The following is a 21717-nucleotide window of genomic DNA, read 5'->3' on the forward strand; positions in this document are numbered from 1 at the left end:
CTCATATTGGTTCCGCACTTGTGTCATAGACTCTGTAGCTGCAGTGAATACTGTTTGCATTGAATCAGTATGACTCATCTAGTCACCAAATTTGTGGCCATGACCATAAACTTAACATTAGATCCTTACACTATCAATCGTAAAGGTCCATCAAACCTGAAACCCTATTTTCAAAAGGAGTTTGAGCCAAGATCGGATGAAGAGTTAAAAAGTTTAGCCTAACCTTCCTTTTTATAAGTTTCAGTTATTGACCGAATTCCAATGTTTTAAAATTCCGACTCTGACTCTGACTCCGACTCGGCTGAGGGTTGACTCCGACTCCAACTCGGTATCGACTCAGTTGGCTCAATTTCAATGACTTGGTCGTTGTAAAAAATACATTATATATATATATATATATATATATATATATTTTTTTTTTGGTTTCTGTTTTATAAAGAAACATAATTTTAAAGATTTCCATTCATGTTTCCAAACACACAGCATTAGAATATTGATAGAAGACAACATATGATCAAAGTATGCTCATGAATATGTCCATTGTATCAAAATGACACCCAATGCACTGTCCAATACATACATGATGATGATATAGAGATCAAAACAAAAACACATAACCAAGGAGGCTAGAAACGGCGTCATCCTCCAAATTAGATTGTAAGTCATCAAGGAACTAATACAAGGGTCCAAGAGTGTTCCTCGCTCCAAGAAAGTCCCAAAGTGCATGTGTACATCTTCAAAAGGTGCATCTTCCACCATGATGTCATCTAGGAGAGACCCTATGTCACCCTTTTCAAGCATGTGAGTGACATGGCACCCCTAAGGGTAAGCATTGGCATCAAAGAGGTACGTGCTAGCCCTCCTAAGGCATCTCAATGATAACCATCTTCATTTGTGCTTTGGAAGAAGGCACCATCCACCAAAACAGGGTCAAGGCCAGCCAGGGGGCATCTTCAATCCATTTGGGCATATCATCAAATAGTCCAACGTCCAAGCTTTTAAGTTTAGTGTTTTAGCATTTGGAGGCTCATCAAGGGGTGTAGCATCATGTGGAATCAACTCAAGGCTCGATGCTCATCTTTGGAGGGCCAAGGTTGGGGCCACAAAGTTAGGTTTGCTTTAAGAAAGGGGCAAAGAGCCTATTGGAAAGTTTTGAAGAAGGAAGCTATCCCTTAAGGAATCTCTACTACATATGTGATACCATCTAAACAAACCTCTCAAGATCAAACGAGATAAACTTATTTAGGGACAAAAAACCATTAAAGTATCATAGTGAAAACTTTGGAGTCCCCCAGAAGCAAAAAAAAAAAAAAAACCGCTGTTTTTTAGTTCACGGGCCACTGTCATCCAACTTGACCGAGTAGGCTTGGACTCTGTCGAGCCGGCTGGGTTATTACCGAGCCGATTGTGTTGTTATAGAAATCGGCCGGCTAGGTAATAACCCGGCCGACTGAACCGGTTCATTGGCCGAGTCGACTTGGTGAGGCTTTGACTCGGACCAACTCGGTTGAATTGGTTTCGAGTCGACCGAATCTTAAAACACTGTCGAATTCACAACCTTAATCTCCATTGTGATTGATGTTTGAGATTAGATCTCAACATCGCATTAGATCAATGGTTCATATTCATCCAATTCACTAATGCTTGGTTCAGATTCATCCAATTCACTAATGCAAATAACGTTTGCATTTCATTAGATTAACTCACATCTTATAAAAGTCAATTAGTTTAATAATCAAAATAATTGCTAAGGTTACGAGTTAATTTGACAATTTCCACATGCCTAGACACTTAGGTATGTGCGGAAGTACTTGCCTGAATTGCTCTCATTCACACATATATACCATGATCTTGTGTATTCACATCATTCCCAGTAAATTTTTTGTTTTGAATTTTCACTGTTAGTCGAGAACCCAAATAATGCTTTATCTCCTGTAATAAAATGATGTTGATGCACCACTTTTCACAATCCAATCACTAGAAGCACTAATAGCACTTAATGCAATGGATCCATTCACTAGAAGCACTAGTAGCACTTAATGGAATGGATGAAGCAAGCAAAGGTTTATTATTATTATTATAATTATCTAATTTTAAGGTCACGACCAAGCCATACCACATTGGTATACACATTCACGATTAATCACTATTAATAGGCTGATCAACAATAACAATATGCATACCCAAAGTATTTGAGGCATTCTCATTAATTGAAGCATTCTCATTAATTGGTGAATAGGAAAGGGAAAGAAAGGCTCCCCTGGCGTGCCTCTTACCTTTTTGTCTATGGTCTTCATCTGTTTTCTTTGGTATCTTTGCCCCTCTTGTATGGTCTATTTGTCTTATGTTCTTGAGTACAATACATTAGTTTTCTTTCATCCTTTCATCCATGCACTTAATTTTGACCAACATATTTGGTAAAATATAATTTTGACCAACATATTTGGTAAAATAGGCAACATTATTTTTAGTTACCACCTCAATTTAAGATCATGTAACTTATTTTGTAACCTATATATGACGCCTAGAGTCTCTTTTTGGACTCCAAAAATTTATAGTGGTGTTTCTATATTTGCATGTATGACCTAATTCGTCTGCATTATCTTTTTTCAACCAAATTTATGCTAAAGTTGCCAAATTTAGGCTTAGGGGCATTTTTATTTATCCTCTAATCTCTTCCTAGTTTGAATAATCATTTCATATGTGGAGTGCAATTTACTCTGAATAATCGAAACAACGTTGAAATTAATGCTTCAAATTTCTCACCATGTTTTTGAGCTTCTTGTGCATTCTTTTCTTAATATACTCTTGAATAATCTCCAAGTCTCGAGGATCCTATGTATTCAATTTACTTTCTAATTTTTAGACTATGATTTTTCTCCTTATTATATTGCTCTTATGGGGATTTTGATATAATCACTAGACACTATTCAATAATAAGTTGCTTTTAGATTGGGATTTAAGCTTGCCCTTATCATGCCTTGATTGTTTTCACTTTCACTTTTTCTCGTTTTCTTCTCCACATTCGTCTTTATCATTTGCAGGTTCTATAATCTCTTCCTCGACTAGCCTCCAAATATCTTGAGACCTCAATACGTCAATGTTACATAATCTCTTCCTGGACTAGCCTCCAAATATCTTGAGACCTCAATGCATCAATGAGAGTAATGTCCTAGAAATATATAGTAATTTTTTTTTTTTTTTTTTTTAATCAAACCCTCATCTAATAAACACATTAAGAAAAAACAATGCTACAAAATACTCTAAGAGTGCAACACAAGTAGAGCAAATTGATGGAGGTACCCATAAACAATGAAATTTTAAACACATTTGAATGCGATTATTTCATGAATGTAACGTGTTGTGTATTTTTGTCACATACCGGGGTTAAAAATTAAAGAACTAGCCTTATGTAGGAGACTAGACTAACCTTACCCTAAATTACGTTACAATATAATAAAGTAAAATAATTGTTAGCTTTTGGGTTTCTCCAAAAATGTTTATATCATGTTTGGGTTGCTTCTTAGATTTAGGTTACATAGTGCATGCTTATCCCCTAGATTGTCGCTGATGGATTTGCACACGGGAGATGGTCCTCGATAGATTTGCACTTTTGAGATGGCTGACTTAGTGGTTGCTTGAACATAGTTGGGTGCTTGCTTGGTATTCTTTCATTGGGCATTGGAGCTTTCTTGAGTTTGACAGTTTGGGGGATGTCTTTCGTGGAGAGGTTCTCTTGCTCAAAGAACATCCTATGAAAGATCGTTAATTTACATGAAATCAATAATTCATTTACACAACTCACTAATAAAACAATTTGCAATAATAATAAAACAATAGGAACCATGCCCAAACACTTGAAAATGAACAAATACAGCCCATAATAAATATGTATAATGTACATACAATAGATTAATCTCTCTCACAATATCATGGGTGTGAACAAGTAGCATTGTTGCCCACCACCAATAACATAAATACATAACTAACCTTTCTAGCTTGGTCATGATATATTTCAGGTAAGTATTGCATTCATAAGTAGAACTTACAAGCGACCATCATCAGGGTTCCTTGTTTACAACACTCACATTCTACTTTATTTGGCACAACTTATCACAAATAGCACAACTTATCACAAATAGTAAACACAATAATGTTCACAAGACTATAAATAACTCGAATAGATATGCATGAATCCAACATTAAACCACTAATTTAACTAAAAAGTTTAAATAAATCTATCTCTAATACTATATTAATAAAATGAACACCATTAAAAAAGGTAAAAATTTACTTTACTTTCCCTCATTTCTCACGTGTGACCTTCAGCTTCAGAAGGAAAGCCACCTAAAATAAAAATGTATTTGAATCTACTTCTCAATAATATTAATATTAATTTATGCGATAATAAAAAAATTAAAACAAAAAGTATTATGATACACCTAAAACAAACATGTATTCGAATTTACTTCTCAATAATATTAATATTAATTTATATACCAATAAAAGAATTAAACCAACAAGTATTATGAATTATGAATATATTCACATATTCTTGTGTATGAAATGGCATTGTTATTCACATTTTTTTATTAAAGATCTTTATTGTGTATGAAATGGCATTGTTATTCACATTTTTTTATTAAAGATCTTTATGTTCAATATTGGTGGAGTGTATCGATAAACTGAATTTTTAGATTACATCTTATGTGTTTTATTTAGTTTCATTAGAGTACACGTTCAGTTAACAAGGTTCAAAGATATTATAATAATATATTCTTTTTGAAATAAACATATTATTTGTGAGAATTGAATATTTATGGATAATATAATAATTATTCCTTTTAACCACCTGAGATAAGTCAAGTGAGTTGGAAACTTAATATATTGACATTATGATTTTTATTTTTTATAATTGTACAAGAATGTAAATTGAGTTGGAAAATTAATATATTGACATTATGATTTCTATTTCCTATAATTGTAAAAGAATATTTGAATATCCTCTGTAATGACATGGACAAGACATCTAATATATGCAGCTATGTTGTTTTGGTTTGTCTAGTTATTTTAATACTTGAGGTGAAGGCTGTAAGATTATATCTTATCTATTTAATTACAATAAACTATAGTTATTGTATACATTAATAATATAATTATAGCAATAAATCCTTTTTTAATGTAAACATGGTTTATTTTCCTTTACAATTATGTAGAAAATCACAAAATATAGGAGTTGCCAATTCTTTTACATAATGGTGAGTTCAAATGGCTCGGAATGGATCATAATATATATTTTCATTTGTATTTGTACTTTCTAGGAGAAGAAATTAGAGTCATCTTGCAAGACCTAATTTAATGAGAAGTTCCGGTTTGGAAATTTGGAGCTTGGAACCTTGAGTTATTTTGAGGCATCATATGACACCGTTTGGGGTCAAAACCTCAACCCACATTGATATTCTATACATTGATACCTTTTCAACAATGTAAAAATAACCTTAATAAGCGCTGTTATGTAAAAGTTATGCCTCCCATAAGTTGACCTACCTTGTTGACCACCATGGCAGTAAGTAGATGCGACATTGACCTCCATTACTAATGTATGTAGGGCTAGCAATGTGTGGACTTTCAAGAAGATTTTAGAAGGTTTAAACCTAACACTAATTAATGGTTGAGACATGCCAAACTATACCCTAGGTGAATATATAAGACTATGTTAAAATCCTAGGCTGATAAGATGAGAGGAGTTTCGAGTTTCCTTTCTTTATCATTGTACTTGCTATGTAATTTAGAATTACAAATGAGTTAGGTTTGAGAGCATAATAGAGGAGGAGGAAGATTCTGTAGCTAGAATTCATGCCATGGTGTTAAAGTAAACTCCATAGTGAACATTCCTTTCTTTGTAATTACATTTTCATAATTGAAGAAAGAAAGTATACTGCAGGCCTCACTTTGTAGTTAAGTTTTATCTTGTTCATTTGTGGATGATCTATTCATTTTCTAGTTTTATCATTTTCATATTTCAACAATCTTTGTAAATTCTAGCAATAAGCTAGTGATGATAAAATAGAGATTTAAAATTGGCATAATAAAATCTTTCAACATATTATAAGATATATTGTGATAAACTCTTCTATTTGAATATCCACAAAAAAATAAAAATCCTATTGGTATCACGTCAAATTTTGTTTGGGGTATTTATCGGAATTTTCAAGATCTAATAATTGGCTTGAAAGGGAAGTCATAGAACCCTAGCCATGGTAGAGGACTCTAGCCATTAAAAAACCTAGAATGCAATAAAAGAGAGATTTTTGATGTTTAAAGAGAAAGTTGTTGATATCTATCACAACATTGCCTTCCTCACGGTGGATTTAATGAACAAGATTGAGCCTTTTGGGGGTGTCGGTGGCTCTAACTTAGAAATTGGATTGGGTGAGAAATTGAGAGATAATGAACACACACACACACATATGATCCCGAGAGAAAGAAACCAAGTTTTGGTGCCATCACTCCTTCACAACATATCTTCAAGAAGGAAGTGAAAGTGGGCATCAAGCCTTTCGAAGGTGATATTGAAACATTTCGTTTTCCTAATTGAAACTAGATGACCATGTGCTAAAGTTGTGAGAAAGCCACATATCGAAGTTTAGGCTAGAGGGTGATCCACCAATAATTATGTGGGAGGTGTTCAAAACTATCATCACAACCCAATCTTACCTTGTTGGGTATGTAGAGGACCAATAAAACTGTTGGTACCTCTTTAGGTAGGGGCAAGTGGAAAGTGTGCAAGAGCACACCAATGAGTTCAAGGAGATGGTGAACATGTTAAGTATCTCTCCCAAGAACCCAAATGCATTCCTAAAGTATCTAGGTGTTAAAAAGAAACACCCCTTGTGGACAGGGGATCTCTCACTCAGGTCTTCTATTGACCTAATATAGATACTGAGATCATATTTGAAAATCATGTTTAGTGTTTGAAATCACTTCGTCCAAAATATGATTTTCATTAAACATAAACTAAGAGATGATGTGAAGAGATAGGGTTACCAAGTACAACTAATACAGGGATGACTATAGAAGGTCAATGAGACAAGCATATGGTTGGCTCATCTTACTTCCATTGAACATATAACATGACACATTGGTGAGTTGTTAGCATAGACTAAAGAGCATGGTTAACATAATGCAACAACATGGGAGGCATTGAAGCACTCTCCATAATGATCGGAATAATAACAAATTGGAGGAGTATATGGCTCACGAGAATGAAAAATGTTAAAATTAAGCTCATAAAGAGAATGTGTGGCATAATGTACTGTATCTATGTCCCATGTTGGTAGGACTGACATATACAAAATGAATGAAAAATGGTACAGGCAAGGCATGATCACTTACAACAATGTTTCTCTCTAAGGGTAGAAAGGTTGCATAATGGGGGGAATTTGATGCAATTGACAAGAGGTTAAGTGTGATTTTGATGGTGGTAAATGGGATTAAAGTGAGCATTAGCTAATGAGTAGGCACCAAGACATAAGCAACAATATGTAAGTGAGACTAAACTACAATACAAAAATACTAAATCCGCAAAGGACATGGCTAGAGGATATATAAGAAGGATAAATGAGTCTCAACTTCAAGTCATAATGGTTCTACATGGGGCTCCTGAGCCTACAAAGGAATGCAACATGGGTATGAAAATACAATGAAGGTGCTAATCTAGGGTGTCCATCAAGGGTAGGAACTACAATCAAGTTACATTGTGTAAAAAATAATGAATAATTTTAGCAATCAAGAAGCAAGTAACGATTAATAATGTAGATGGCGAGGAAAACACTGTCACTATATGCTAACTATGAAAACTCACCTCAAGGTTTAGTGGATGCCACCATAAAAATGCCACCTTATCTTATAGAAGCCATCTAGAAAGAGTATACCCGTGGTTAAATCACATAGTGAAAGCAATAAAGCATGGATCATGTAATAATATGACCACATTTTTTATTTTTGAATTTTATAATGTTTCTTTCTTTTTGGATTTTTGGATATGATGTACTATCTATGAATGGTTAAACTATTAATTTTGATTTCCACACATGCCAGTGGAAATCCATGTTTAATGCTCAATTAATGTGACATGCTAACATAGAGTGATAACTTGCATGTAACCTCTTGCACTCACCATGGATGCATCTATTGTTGAACATGATGTCATTGATGTCAAAGAAGAGATATGATAATATTGTCATTGATGTTAAAGGAGAGTTCATGCCATCCATAATTATGGCAACAATAATACAAAGTTAATTGACATAAGTCTCAAGATTAATTATGGCAGTGATTCATATTAATATAACATATAATTAATCATATACATAATTATCTCTCTCCTATATGTAATACCATGGGCCTCCAAAACCACATGCTTATAAACAACCACTGGTATTTCCCACTTTTACTTTAGGTAAATTCCTATTCTCTAGGTGGAAGAATACTCATTCCTTGATTCTAGGAGATAAGGCAACATTGACACCACTGTCCATGAAGGGTCTCCATTGGATATAAATTAAAAAAAATGGAGGGAAAGGTGTGTGACCTAAAATGAAATATCCTTCTATATAAGGAACAACATTAAGGAACAACATTTGAAGAGGAGATACATATCAGTGAAGATAAGATAATAGTTATAGAAAAATAGATTTTGTAAAAGAAGAATATATATGTGAAGAAGTAGAGACAAAAAATTGTAAAGGAAATTATAAAGCTCCAACACCTCCATGAAGGATTAGGATATAAATAAGGCTTGTGAATATAATGAAAAATCCATTAATGTTGTCTTGTGTGGTCTATCAAAATTAGATTTTGTCAAGGTGATGCATTGTGAATTGGAAAAATAAATTTTGGACAAACTTCAAAATATATATGAAGGCAAGGTTAAGAAGGCAAAACACCAAACTCATAGAAGTGTTGACTAGGTTGTCATTGATGTCAAGGCGAGTGCAAATATCAAGGTCAATTGGAGATCAATAATGTGATGATATCTATAGGTGATGCAACTTGATGAGACCCTAGCTTAAGGGTTTGAAGAACCCAACTGGATGACATGCCCCGATGGAGCCCCACACATATTAGAAGATCTTAATGATGATTCTCAACATAAGACCATTCCAAATTGTGGAGTTCATCATGCCATTTCCAGTGGTATGCGGAGCATCTTGTGGGTCCTCCTGGATCAAAAGATATGCCTAGCCCTAGGCCACAAGGTTGAAGCCCCACATTTGTTGAGAATTTTTGAAGATATAGATCAATGAAGTTGCCTTGGAGGCCTTCGCTATTGGATTCTCCTTGTCGTGCTTATTCCAACAATATATGGTATGCCATGAGATTCCTCTCGCTTTGAGAGATATGCCTGTCAAAAGATATGAAGCCCTACCGTGTGGTCCAAAGCCCAAAAATGGTTGATGTGCCCATTTGTTATTAGCTCGCAAAATCATGAAGTTAAAAAGTTCTTATTGAAAATTAAATTAAATATTTGTGAAGGCATCAAATTTGAATTTTAAGGTCGATCTAAAGTTATCAAGTGTTTTGGGTACAATTTAAAATTCAAATTCAAATTTGAATTTTAAGGTCGATCTAAAGTTATCAAGTGTTTTGGGTACAATTTAAAATTCAAATTCAAATTTGAATTTATTCGGTTTCCCTCCAAACCTCAAGTGGGCTTGCTCATATTGGAGTCCTCCACAAATCTACATAAAACAAGGCATTTCCATCCTTAAGTGTATCAAATGAATTGAGAATTTCTCTGTAAATCAATTCGCTGTTTTTAATCTGCTTGTTGCCTTGAGGAGTTATGGGCTTATGGTTTATTGTTTCTGGGTTTAAGGGTTTCGTTTGGTGTGTCATGTCTTTGCAGGTGGTTTTCATATTTCTTGTATGCTCTGCGGCCAAGACTTGTCAATTTCCTACTTCTCTAAGGATGGGTATTTCTAGAACCTTCGACCTCCTTCAAACATTGAGACTAGGGTGTAAGATATCCAAAATTCTGATGCAAATCCAAGTGGAAAAGATAACGTAGATCTTGTGGAAGAATTCGCTGAAGTCTCGGCTCCTGCTAGGGCACAAAATCTTCAGTTTTAAAGCAACTTCATTTTTCTTTTGTCTTTTTCTTGATTTAAGGGTTTCGCTGGGATCCATACATCTCTGTGCGTACAATGCTGGTGCGATTTTAATGCAGCGTGATTTGAACCCTTGTACCTATGCTGTGCGAATAGAATGAAAAATACCTGTAGCATAGCATTCAAGATGATTGATTGATGATGTGAGACTATGTAACGAGCATGGAAATATGGCCGAGACTTTGTATTGATGCGATGGCAGTCTGAGTATGTTTCAGATCCAAATGGATCGTTTTGATCTGAGTTTGAACAACTACATGTGTATGAAAAGTCCAATTTGCCGTGTGAATTATGAGCTATGGGCATGGAGTGCGTATGGATGTGTGTGATCTGGTCACAATGCATATTGGAGCCTGAATATGTCGTTGATCTGATGTAATATGGTCTACACTAATCCTAGCCTGAGATGTAATGTGATCGACAGATCTTGTGTTGCAGTGATTCGACCCTAGTCTTGTTGTGGCACATCAGTTCTGCTCCATACTTCAAATCTTCTCTTGATCATCTGTCCAGACATCGACATCTGAAGTATGCCTTTATGTCTTTAACCAATTTTTCATAAGCACCAAATCAAGAATACACATTTTTATTACCATTGAGGAATTAGAGCAATATTTGTTTTTAATATATTAATAAATTAATATCATAATTTAAATATTATTGTTCAAATATAGCAGACTTGTTGATTAGAAATGCGTTGGCCAAAAATTTCTCTTAAGTCATTTCTACCAAAAGACTTTGCTTAATTCATTATGGATTACAAAGCTTAAATACATAAAATATTAATGTTTAAACCTTATACCTTTCAAAAATAACTTGATATCAACTTGATATATATCTATATATAGAAAACATTGTTAAAAGAAAATATTTTAATGTTGTATAGAATAAAATATTCAATGTGGGCGGGTTATGAATATAATATTTTAATATGAATTAATATTGGCGTATACTTAAAAATATATTAATAACAAAAAACTAGTTTAATGTGCACTTATAAAATGACTCAATGCACATGTTATGTAATCTCTATAACATTCAAAAATACATTTTAAACAATAAAAAATTACACATTGTTTTTTGCACTCTAAATAAGTTTACCTTGGGAAACCCAACATTGGGAGAAAACCCAACAAATTTTCTTTAGGAGAAATTATTCTTCAGCAAGGCTTACAAATCAACAATTTGTCTAGAAATTTGAATAAAAAATCCAAGTCAAACACTAGTCAAACCTGTTCAAAACTTTAGCAAGTCAATGTTGGTCAAACTAGCAAAATATTTAAGAGATTCAATGTTAGTCAACTTGGCTTGGTGAAACATGCATGCAGTGAAACCCCTATGGTCAACTTTACGGTTTGTGGTGGAGAAATGATGAAGAGAGAGAACTTGCTCTTGCTTGGTGGAGAAAAATGAAATTTCACATCATCTATTTATACTTGTTGAATGGGGTAAAATATCCGAAGGGACACACCTCATTCATTGGTTAGGCTGATTTGTCACTCCATTTTTTTTTGGTTCATAATTCTTCTAGGCCAACTTGAAGACCATTTTCCATATTGGAATACCTCTTGATGCTACAAAAATCAAATTTCTCCTTAGTTGAAATTTCTCCTCCACAAGAAACGTTCATGAGCTTGCTATGTTGATGTAGTGTCTCCATCTTAGAGTAGGAAATGTGAGTCCTCACATGCATGCCTATAAATATAGATCACTCCATCTTGGAGTAGGAAACGTGACTCCTCACATGCACGTCTATAGATATAGATCACTCCATCCTAGGTAAGAAATGTTAGTATCCCAGGCCATTTACCCCTAGCAAAATCTACATGGATCCATGGGTAAAATGTATCAATATCCCCTAGTCAAATTAGTATGATCCAATCAAATCAACATGGCTTTTTAGGAGAAAGTCTACCCTTGGTCCATTTAACCCTAGCCAAATCAACATGGCCCAACCAAATCAACATTGCTTCTTAGGTGAGTGTATCATTCCTTGGGCCATTCACCCCTGGCTAAATCAACAAGGCCAAACCAAATAAACATGGCTACCAAGTGAATGTATACAACTTGAGTGGGCCTAATGGTTAAGAGCATGTGCTTCCTCTTAAGAGGTCTCAGGTTTAAAACTAGAGGGGGGTAGAGTATGTATGCCTTTGTAGACTTAACAGTCAAATCGCTGCATGGAGATGGGTCCCTTGTCCCACAAACAAAGGGGTCTCATACGCCAATTTAGTGTTGGCTTGGCCGTGACCTTTAAAATGGATAATAATAATAATAATTATTATTCCTCCACTAGTTAAATTGACATGACTTCGTGGGAGAATATCTGCCCAATATTGTAAAGGCATCAACACTCCCTGTCAACGATTGAGAAATTTTGCATCATGCTAAGCTTGTCTGTTAGGTCCCTATAATACTAGTGATTCCCCCATTACTATTGTCATTGTATCCATTATTGTTATTATTGTGCCCCTATTGTCCCCATATTGTTATTAGTGTGCCCCATAGAAACCCATTATTGTTATTGTTGTGCCCTTATGTTATTACTGTTATGTCGGCTTGATTATATTGTGACCCCTTAGACTCCTATATATAGAAGGGAGGTTTAGTCATTTGTATCATACAAGAATGGTTCATTTGTGTAATGTAAAGGAGATTGCCCCCTCGAAGACGCTGAATTCTAAGGCGTTGATATATCTTTTCTATCTTTTTGTGAGTTGGTTTCCTAAGATTTGGTATCAGAGCTTTGGATTCTAGGGTTTTGTTGCTCCAAACAGGTCATCGTGTCATTTTCGCCTTAACTTTTTTTCTATGACGTTTCAGAAGCTAAAAAAACAACCCAATTGAGATGCAATCATTCTGAACTTTGGGTCCGAATTTCAGAGCTTGTCTCACTATATTTTTCGGAGATATGATCTGCGGAAATTAGGGTTTTTGTAGACTCCCAAATTACATTCCAAATAGGTGAAATGGGGAAAATTGTCATAACTTTTGTTCTGAGCATCATATTGAAATTTCGTAAGACGTTTCAGAAAGAGGATGGCTTGTAGTTTTCTGTATATTAGTTTCAGGTACTAAGGTTGAAAAAGTGACACGTGGCACTACATACAAGTTCGCTCTACTGAACTAGTCTATAATCAGGTCACTGTGGGATATTTAGCATAACTATTCTTTGGAGAATCCAATCATGATCAGACTTGTGGGGTTAGAAAGAGGACTTAAAGGTCTATTGTAGGACACGATTTCAGATATTCGAGATACATAGTTACAGATATACAATAGATTCAATATTGAGCTCTTACAAAGTGATAAAAATGTGTGTAGTTGTTTTTAAATTTTGCATAAGATTGGTTTGAAAAATTAGTTTGAAGGAATTCAAAGGGACTAGTGAAGAATTATTAGCATTAACTGATGCCTTGAAGAAAGAAAATGAAAACACCTAGTAAGCAACCTGAAATCTCTAGCATGACTCGTGAAGAAGAGGAAAAAATGCAACATGATATATCAAAATTACAAGACTAAGTACAACAAATTTCACTCTCACAAAAGGTAACTGAAGCCGAGATGAATGGCATGGAAGTTAATATGAATGGCATGCAAGTTAATATGGATGGCGTGGAAGCTAAGATGAATGGTATGGACGCTAAAATGAATGGCATATACACTAAGATGGAAGAATTGAAGATAAATTTGAATAAGTTACTACAAGAAATGGTTACTAATGGTGAAAAGATAGTAAAGGAAACTCATGATGAGAACAAAAAAAATGTTAATCATGATTTCATAGACTCTAATGTTGGATTGAAGACCCACCATGTTCCAAAAATCGATATGAGGAAGTTTGATGGCAAGGATCCCGGAACATGGATACTACAGATGGAGCAATTTTTCGATCTCCATAATGTGAAAAACACACAAAAGGTACATATTGCAAATTTATATTTGGAACCAAATCAGTTTGTATGGTATCGATGGCTTTGCTCTCGTAAACAAATTGTCACTTGGGCAATTTTTACGGAAGAAATGATAACACATTATGAGGATACGAAAAGCAACACCTTTTTTAGCCAATTGATAAATCTCAAACAAAAGGGTTCAATGATGGAACACATTGAGGACTTCCAAAAATTGAACATAACAGTAAAAGATATTCCAGAGGAGCATAGGATTGATGTGTTCATAGGGACTTTAAAGGATAATATCCAACATGAGGTTTGCCTTGGGAACCTGATTCATTGGAGAAGGCATTCATATTAGCAAGAAAAATGGAAAGCAAAATTATGGCAAGCAGGAAGCCTACCACGCACAACTATAAAGATGGAAGTGTTGTTGCCCCTAGCCTTCCACAAACTACAAGGTTGAAACCACAAAAATTGGAAGAAAAAAAAGCAAAAGGGCTTTGTTACAGTTGTGATAGCAAATACACTAAAGGTCATAAGTGTGCTGAGAAGAAATTATTCTACATAGATTGTGAATACGAGGAAGAAAAGGAACAAGAGATGTCAAAAGAAGAGGATATACTCCAGGAACAAACCCTAGATAAAGAAGAAATGAATCTGACCATATCTTGTCATGTATTGGCTGGAATTACTACTCCTCAAACTATCAAGATAGAAGGACATATCAAGAAGAAAAATGTAATAGTGTTGATTGATTTGGGAAGTACCCATAATTTTATTCATTGTAAGATAGCCAAGGAATTGAATTGCTTCCTATATCCAACACTAGAGTGTCAAGTGATGGTTTCAAGTAGAGGAACCATAAATTGCTTTGGAAAGTGCCATAATATCATGCTATCCATGGGAGAATATGTATTGAATAGCCCAATTCTTTCCATTCCAATGGGTGGTACTGATGTTGTACTAGGAGTCCAATGGCTACAATCCTTGGGTACAATAGATTTTAATTTTCAAGAAATTTTCATGAAATTTTGTGCGGAAGGAAAGGAAGTTGAATTAAGGGGTATTGCAGGGAAACCGAGAAAGATAATCAGCTCTAACGGTATGACAAAGCTTCTAAAGAAGGAACAACGAGGCATAATTGCACAATTATGTTCTCTAGAGGTTCCCACATTGAAATCATCTATTTTTCCAGATCTCCAAAAAGTCTTGGACAATCATTCCAAGGTATTTGAGACTCCCAAAGGCTTCCCACCTATTCGTGATCATGATAATGCTATTCATTTGATTCCAGGAAGTGTTCCTCCAAACATCAGGCCGTACAGATATCCCTATGCTTAAAAGAGTGAAATTGAACGTATGGTTGCAGAAATGCTAGAGGCTGGTATAATTCAACCTAGTCAAAGTTCTTTCTCTACTCCAGTTGTATTGGTGCACAAGAAGGATGGATCATGGCGCATTGTGTCCGGATTATAGGGAGCTCAACAAGCTCATTATTAAAGATAAATTTCCAATTCCCGTCATTGATGAATTACTGGATGAATTGCATGGATCAATTTACTTCATTAAGTTGGATTTTCGTTTAAGATATCATCAAATCAGAATGAAAACCAAATACATTCCGAAAATAGCATTTATAACTCATTGGGGTCATTATGAATTTTTGGTCATGCCTTTTGGCCTTACCAATGCACCTTCTACATTTCAAGGTTTGATGAATTCCATTTTCAAACCCTTCCTTAGAAAATTTGTGTTAGTATTTTTTGATGATATACTAATCTACAGTAAGTCTTGGAAGGATCACGTTGAACATGTTGACAGGGTGCTCAAACTATTGGAGGAGAAACAATTATATGTAAAAAGATCCAAATGTTTCTTTGGAGTACAAGAGGTGGAATATCTGGGTCATATTGTATCTCATGAAGGTGTTAAGGTAGACCCTAGCAAAATTAAAGCCATTAAGGAATGGAAAATCCCCACATCCATAAAGCATCTGCGAGGATTTCTCGGGTTGACAGGGTATTGTCGCAAGTTTGTTAAGAATTATGGGAGAATAACAGCACCTCTAACAACATTATTGAAGAAAGATGCATTTTCATGGACTCTAGAAGCAACAAAGGCCTTCGAACATCTTAAAGAGGCAATGTGCCAAGCACTGGTATTAGCTATGCCAGACTTAACAAAAACCTTTATTGTGGAATGTGATGCTTCAGGAAATGGAATTGGTGCTATTTTAATGCAAGATGAAAGACCCATTTATTTCGAAAGTCGTCCAATCAAAGGAAAGTATTTACACAAAGCTATTTATGAGAAGGAAATGTTGGCAATACTACATGCACTTAAGAAATGGCGACCCTATCTAATGGGAAGACACTTCAAGGTAAAAATGAATCATGATAGTCTTAAATACTTTTTAGAACAAATATTATCCTTTGAAGAGCAACAAAAATGGGGTACAAAGATGTTAGGTTATGACTTTGAAATCATCTACAAAAAAGGGAAGCAAAATGTTGTGGCAGATGCACTCTCAAGAAAGGATGAGGATGTGGAAGCATTGTTGTGCGCCATTTCTATTATCCAACTAGATTGGATAAACTGAAACAAAATATTCTTATGGAATTGCACACTTCTCCCTTAGGAGGGCACTCAGGATTTTTAAAAACTTACCACAGGGTTAAGAAGGAATTTTTTTGGGATGGCCTTAAATCGGATATTCAAAAGTTTGTGGCGGTTTGGTTTGCCAACAAAATAAAGTTGAAACAATTAAGACCCCAGGTCTATTACAACCTTTATCCATTCCAAGCCAGCGTTGGGAGGAGGTTTCAATGGATTTTATCACAGGTTTACCCAAGTCTGAAGGAAAGAGTGTCATCATGGTGGTAGTTGACATACTTACCAAGTATGCACACTTTTGTGCATTATCAAATCCATTTAAAGCCAGTACAGTTTCTACTGCATTTATGGAAACAATTCAAAAGCTACATGGAAACCCAAAGATTATTGTAAGCAACAGAGATCCCATTTTCACTGGAAATTTTTGGACAAAATTATTTTCTTGTCTTGGTACTCAGTTAGCTCAAAGCTCATCTTATCATCCTCATTCTGATGGGAAAACTGAAATAGTAAATAAATGTTTGGAAGGATATCTTTGTTACTTTGTATCTGATAAACAGACACAATGGATCAAATGGTTGCCTCTGGCTGAATGGTGGTATAACACTTCCTTCCATACTGCAACAAAAATGACCCCATATATGGCACTTTATGGATATCATCCACCATCCATCACATCATATTTAAGAGAAAATTCTAAGGTTCAAGCAGTGGAACATCACATCGAGCATCAACAACAAGTTCTCCAACTCTTAAAGGATAACCTCACGTTGGCGCAGAATAGAATGAAACAACAAGCAAATCAACGTCGCAACGAAAGAAGTTTTGATGTAGGTGACTGGGTATTCCTACGTCTACAACCATATAAACAAATTTCCCTCAAGCAAGCTAAGAAGGATAATAAATTATCACCAAAGTATTATGGTCCATACAAGGTGTTGCAAAAGATTGGTACTATGGCATACAAATTGGAGCTTCCTGCAGCTTCCCGAGTGCACCAAGTTTTCCATGTTTCATGTTTAAAGAAGGTTATAGGTGACAAGCTCCCAGTTCAAACAATATTTCCAGAACTTGACGAGGAAGGAAAAATCATATTGGAACCGGAAGCAGTCACAGAAACAAGAACTCGACAGCTATGAAATCGATCAATTTCGGAGTATCTCATCAAGTGGAAGAACTTATCCACTGAAGATTCCACATGGGAGGATGAGAATTTTATACAGAAGTATCCAAAACTACTCAAGCGTTGAGGACAATGATTTTCGGAAGGAGAGGGGTATGTTAGGTCCCTATAATACTAGTGATTTCCCCATTACTATTGTCATTATATCCATTATTTTTATTATTGTGCTCCTATTGTCCCCATATTGTTATTAGTGTGCCCCATAGAAACCCAATATTGTTATTGTTGTGCCCTTACGTTATTACTGTTATGTCGGCTTGATTATATTGTGATCCCTTAGAATCCTATATATAGAAGGGAGGTTTAGTCATTTGTATCATCCAAGAATTGTTCATTTGTGTATTGTAAAGGACGTTGCCCCCTCGAAGAGGCTAAATTCTAAGGCGTTGATCTATCTTTTTTATCTTTTTGTGAGCTGGTTCCCTAACATTGTCTATGAAGTACACAAACTTTTCTATCGACAAAGGCTTAGTGAGAATGTCTGCAATCTTTTTGTTTATGGATATGTACTAGAGTCTCATTGCTCCTTCCTGCACTATGTCTCAGATGAAGTGATATTTGGTCTCAATATGCTTCAACCTATCATGAAAAATTGGATTCTTCAAAAACTTAACACAACTTTGATTATCACAATATATTAAGGTCGTCTCTATCTCACAATCAAATAAACTTGCAAGTAGCTTCCAAAGCCACACTGTTTCCTAACTTGTAGCACTGGCTGCAATATACTCTACCTCTGCTGTAATGAATGCAGACAGAGGTCTGCTTCATGCTAAACCAGGATATCATAGCTGATCCCAAGCTAAAGAAACACCTTGAGGTGCTATTCCTATCCTCTACACTCCTATCCCAATTTGAATAAATATATCTCACATATCTCAAACCATATCCAACTATTCTGTGTATGTACCTCAACACATGATTTGCTGCAACCCATTGTACCTGCCTCGACTCAACCATATACTAGCTCAGGGTGTTCACTACAAAGAAAATATTCAACCTGGTGTTAACTAGGTACAACAAGGATCCAATCAATTTCTTATACATCGTGGGCTCCACCAAATCTAAATATGAAGTAGAATCACTCTAATTATTTAGATTAGAAACCATAGATGTAGCCATGGAATTACATTCCATCATACCAAATCTCCTCAAAATATGGACTATATACTTTCTTTGTTCGAGGAAGATCTCATATGGTCTTTACCAAACCTCCATTCCCAAGAAATAGTGCATCAGGCCAATATCCTTCATCTCAAACTCTGAGGCCAACTCCCTCTTACACCCAACGATGAGTCTCTTTGCCCCAGTAATGCACCTATCATCAACATATAGCACCAAGATCAAAGGATCATAATTAACAACCATCATCATCAACACACATGAAGTAAAGGTCAGGATCTACAACACTCTTGGTGAAGCCCAAACCCACATTAATCATGGAATACCATGCTCTAGGTTCCTGTTTGATTCCGTATAAAGCCTTCTTCAACTTGCAAACATGCGACTCTTTCCCATGTATCTCAAGGCCCCGAGGTTTCCCTATGTACAATTCCTCCTCAATCACACCACTGAAGAATGTGGTGTTTACATCCGTTTGATGTATCTTCCAACCCATGACATAAGCAAGAGAAACAATAATTCCACTAGGAGTGTACATGGCGACTGAAGCAAACATTTCATCATAGTCCATTCCCTCTTTTTGGGAAAACCCTCTCCTGACAAATCTCACTTTGTACTTCCTAATGTTTCCATTTGCTGCATTCTTGATTTTATAGATCCACTTGGAACTCACCACAAACTTCCCTTCAAGTATGGAAACTATCTCCCACACATCATGGCTTCCATCATGGCATCCTTCCAAACTTGCTAGCATGTTGCCTCCTCATAACTAGAAGGTTTAGAATAAATGTTGTGGCTTATCGATGCCATATAGCTCGAGAACCTCTGTGGTAGTTTACCCACCCTGAAAGTACCCTTGGGAGCTACATGCCCCTCTCCATCTTGTAAAGTATCATGAATCCATGTTGGCCTCTTCCTAGTCATAACAACATCTATGGGTAGATCCACTGGTTCTGCTATATCTACGAAATCCTCCTGATAGTATGAAGGATGATCAACTAGAATAGAGGGCCTTATACTTGCATCCTTCAGAGCCTCCTACTCCTCACTGTCAATCTCCATGTGGGACTCTCTGGACCTTCTGAAGGCTACATATTTGAAAGTAACATCCCAACTAACCTTAATCTGAGATTGTCCTGGAATTTAAATCTTGTATGCCTTTGAAGTTTCACTGTATCCCACCAAAGTACACCTCTTCCTATAAGGTTATAAATTCCTCTTCTCCTTAGGCACATGAATATATACTAGACAACCAAAGATCCTTAAGTGACTAACCTCTCGCTTCACTCCTACGAATGCCTCTTAAGGAGTCTTGTACTCCAATATCTTGTGAGAGCTCCTATTCTAAACATAAACCACTATGATAGATTCTTCTGCCCATAAGAACATGGGTAGATCTTGATCATGAATCATCACCTTCAATGCTTCCACAATGGACCTATTCTTCCTTTCTGCAACCCCGTTTTGCTGAGGGTTGTAAGGACCTATCCACTCCCTCTTGATTGCTGCCTCCTTGTAGAAATCACTGAAGTCTATGGAAGTATAATTTCCTCCATTATCTGACCTCAAGAATTTGATCTACTTCTCTATCAAGTTCTCTACACGAGCCTTGAATTCCTAGAACTTGCTGAAGACCTCATCCTTGGTCTTCATGAAGTAGATCCAAGTCTTCTAGTAGAAATCATCAATGGAAGTCACATTGTTGGACACCTAATTCTAAGTGGGTTAGTGTGGAATTCGAATGGACAAAAGGAGTCCAAGAGACCTTGGGATCTGAAACCCAAGAGTCACATAATGTACTATAAATGTAGATCTCTTGTTAATAAAAATGTATCACATGATTTATCTTTCCTATTCTTTGTTGTCCATGTGTGTTTAAGGATACATAAGGATACATAGAAAAGTTACTCTTCGTTTGATAATATATATATTAAACCAAAGAATGTCTTATATGTTGAAATTTTGAAACATAATATTCTGAGTGTTATTCAATTTTTTGATCAAGGACAAAATCTCATATTTCATTCTCAAGGTCGTGAGATAAATAAGGAAGGATTCAAAAGATTAGGAGAAAATGCAAATAGAACCTCAAATAATGTATATAAACTCAATGATATCGAAGGAGAAAAACACTATATGGGACAATTATATGAATGTTGGTCATGACATATAAGATTGGGCCATATAAACTTTGATAATCCACTGAAGATAAGCACTAAACATGAAACAAGAGAGAGTGCAAAAATCACAAAACCTTCAAACACTATTTGCAAGAGATGTCAACATGGGAATCAAACTAGAGAAAGCTTCAAGTCGAAGGAATAATCAACATCAAAACCATTGGAACTTGTACATAGAAACCTTCATAGGCCAACAAGAACACAAATATTACAAGGCAAAAATACTTCATGATGATCATTAATGATTACTCAAGATGGCATGGGTTTCATCCCTCAAATATAAGTTTAAGGATTTCAAATCCTTGGTTGAAAATGAAATTGATTTGAAAATAAAGTGCTTAATATTAGATAGAGGAGGTGAGTTTATCTCAAATGAATTTGAAGAATTTTGTGAGTTTCATGGAATAAGGAGACACCTTTAAGCTGCAAGAACTCCATTGTGGAATAGAGTGGTAGAAAGGAATAGTTTATCCATACATTAGATGACTAGAAAAATGTTTAATGAAGCTAAGATATCATATAAGTTTTGGAGAGAAGCAATTAACACT

The sequence above is a fragment of the Pinus tabuliformis genome, chromosome 9, assembly GCF_031772625.1.
Source record: "Pinus tabuliformis cultivar Carrire ecotype Pingquan chromosome 9, CPIR1, whole genome shotgun sequence".
Taxonomy (NCBI): domain Eukaryota; kingdom Viridiplantae; phylum Streptophyta; class Pinopsida; order Pinales; family Pinaceae; genus Pinus; species Pinus tabuliformis.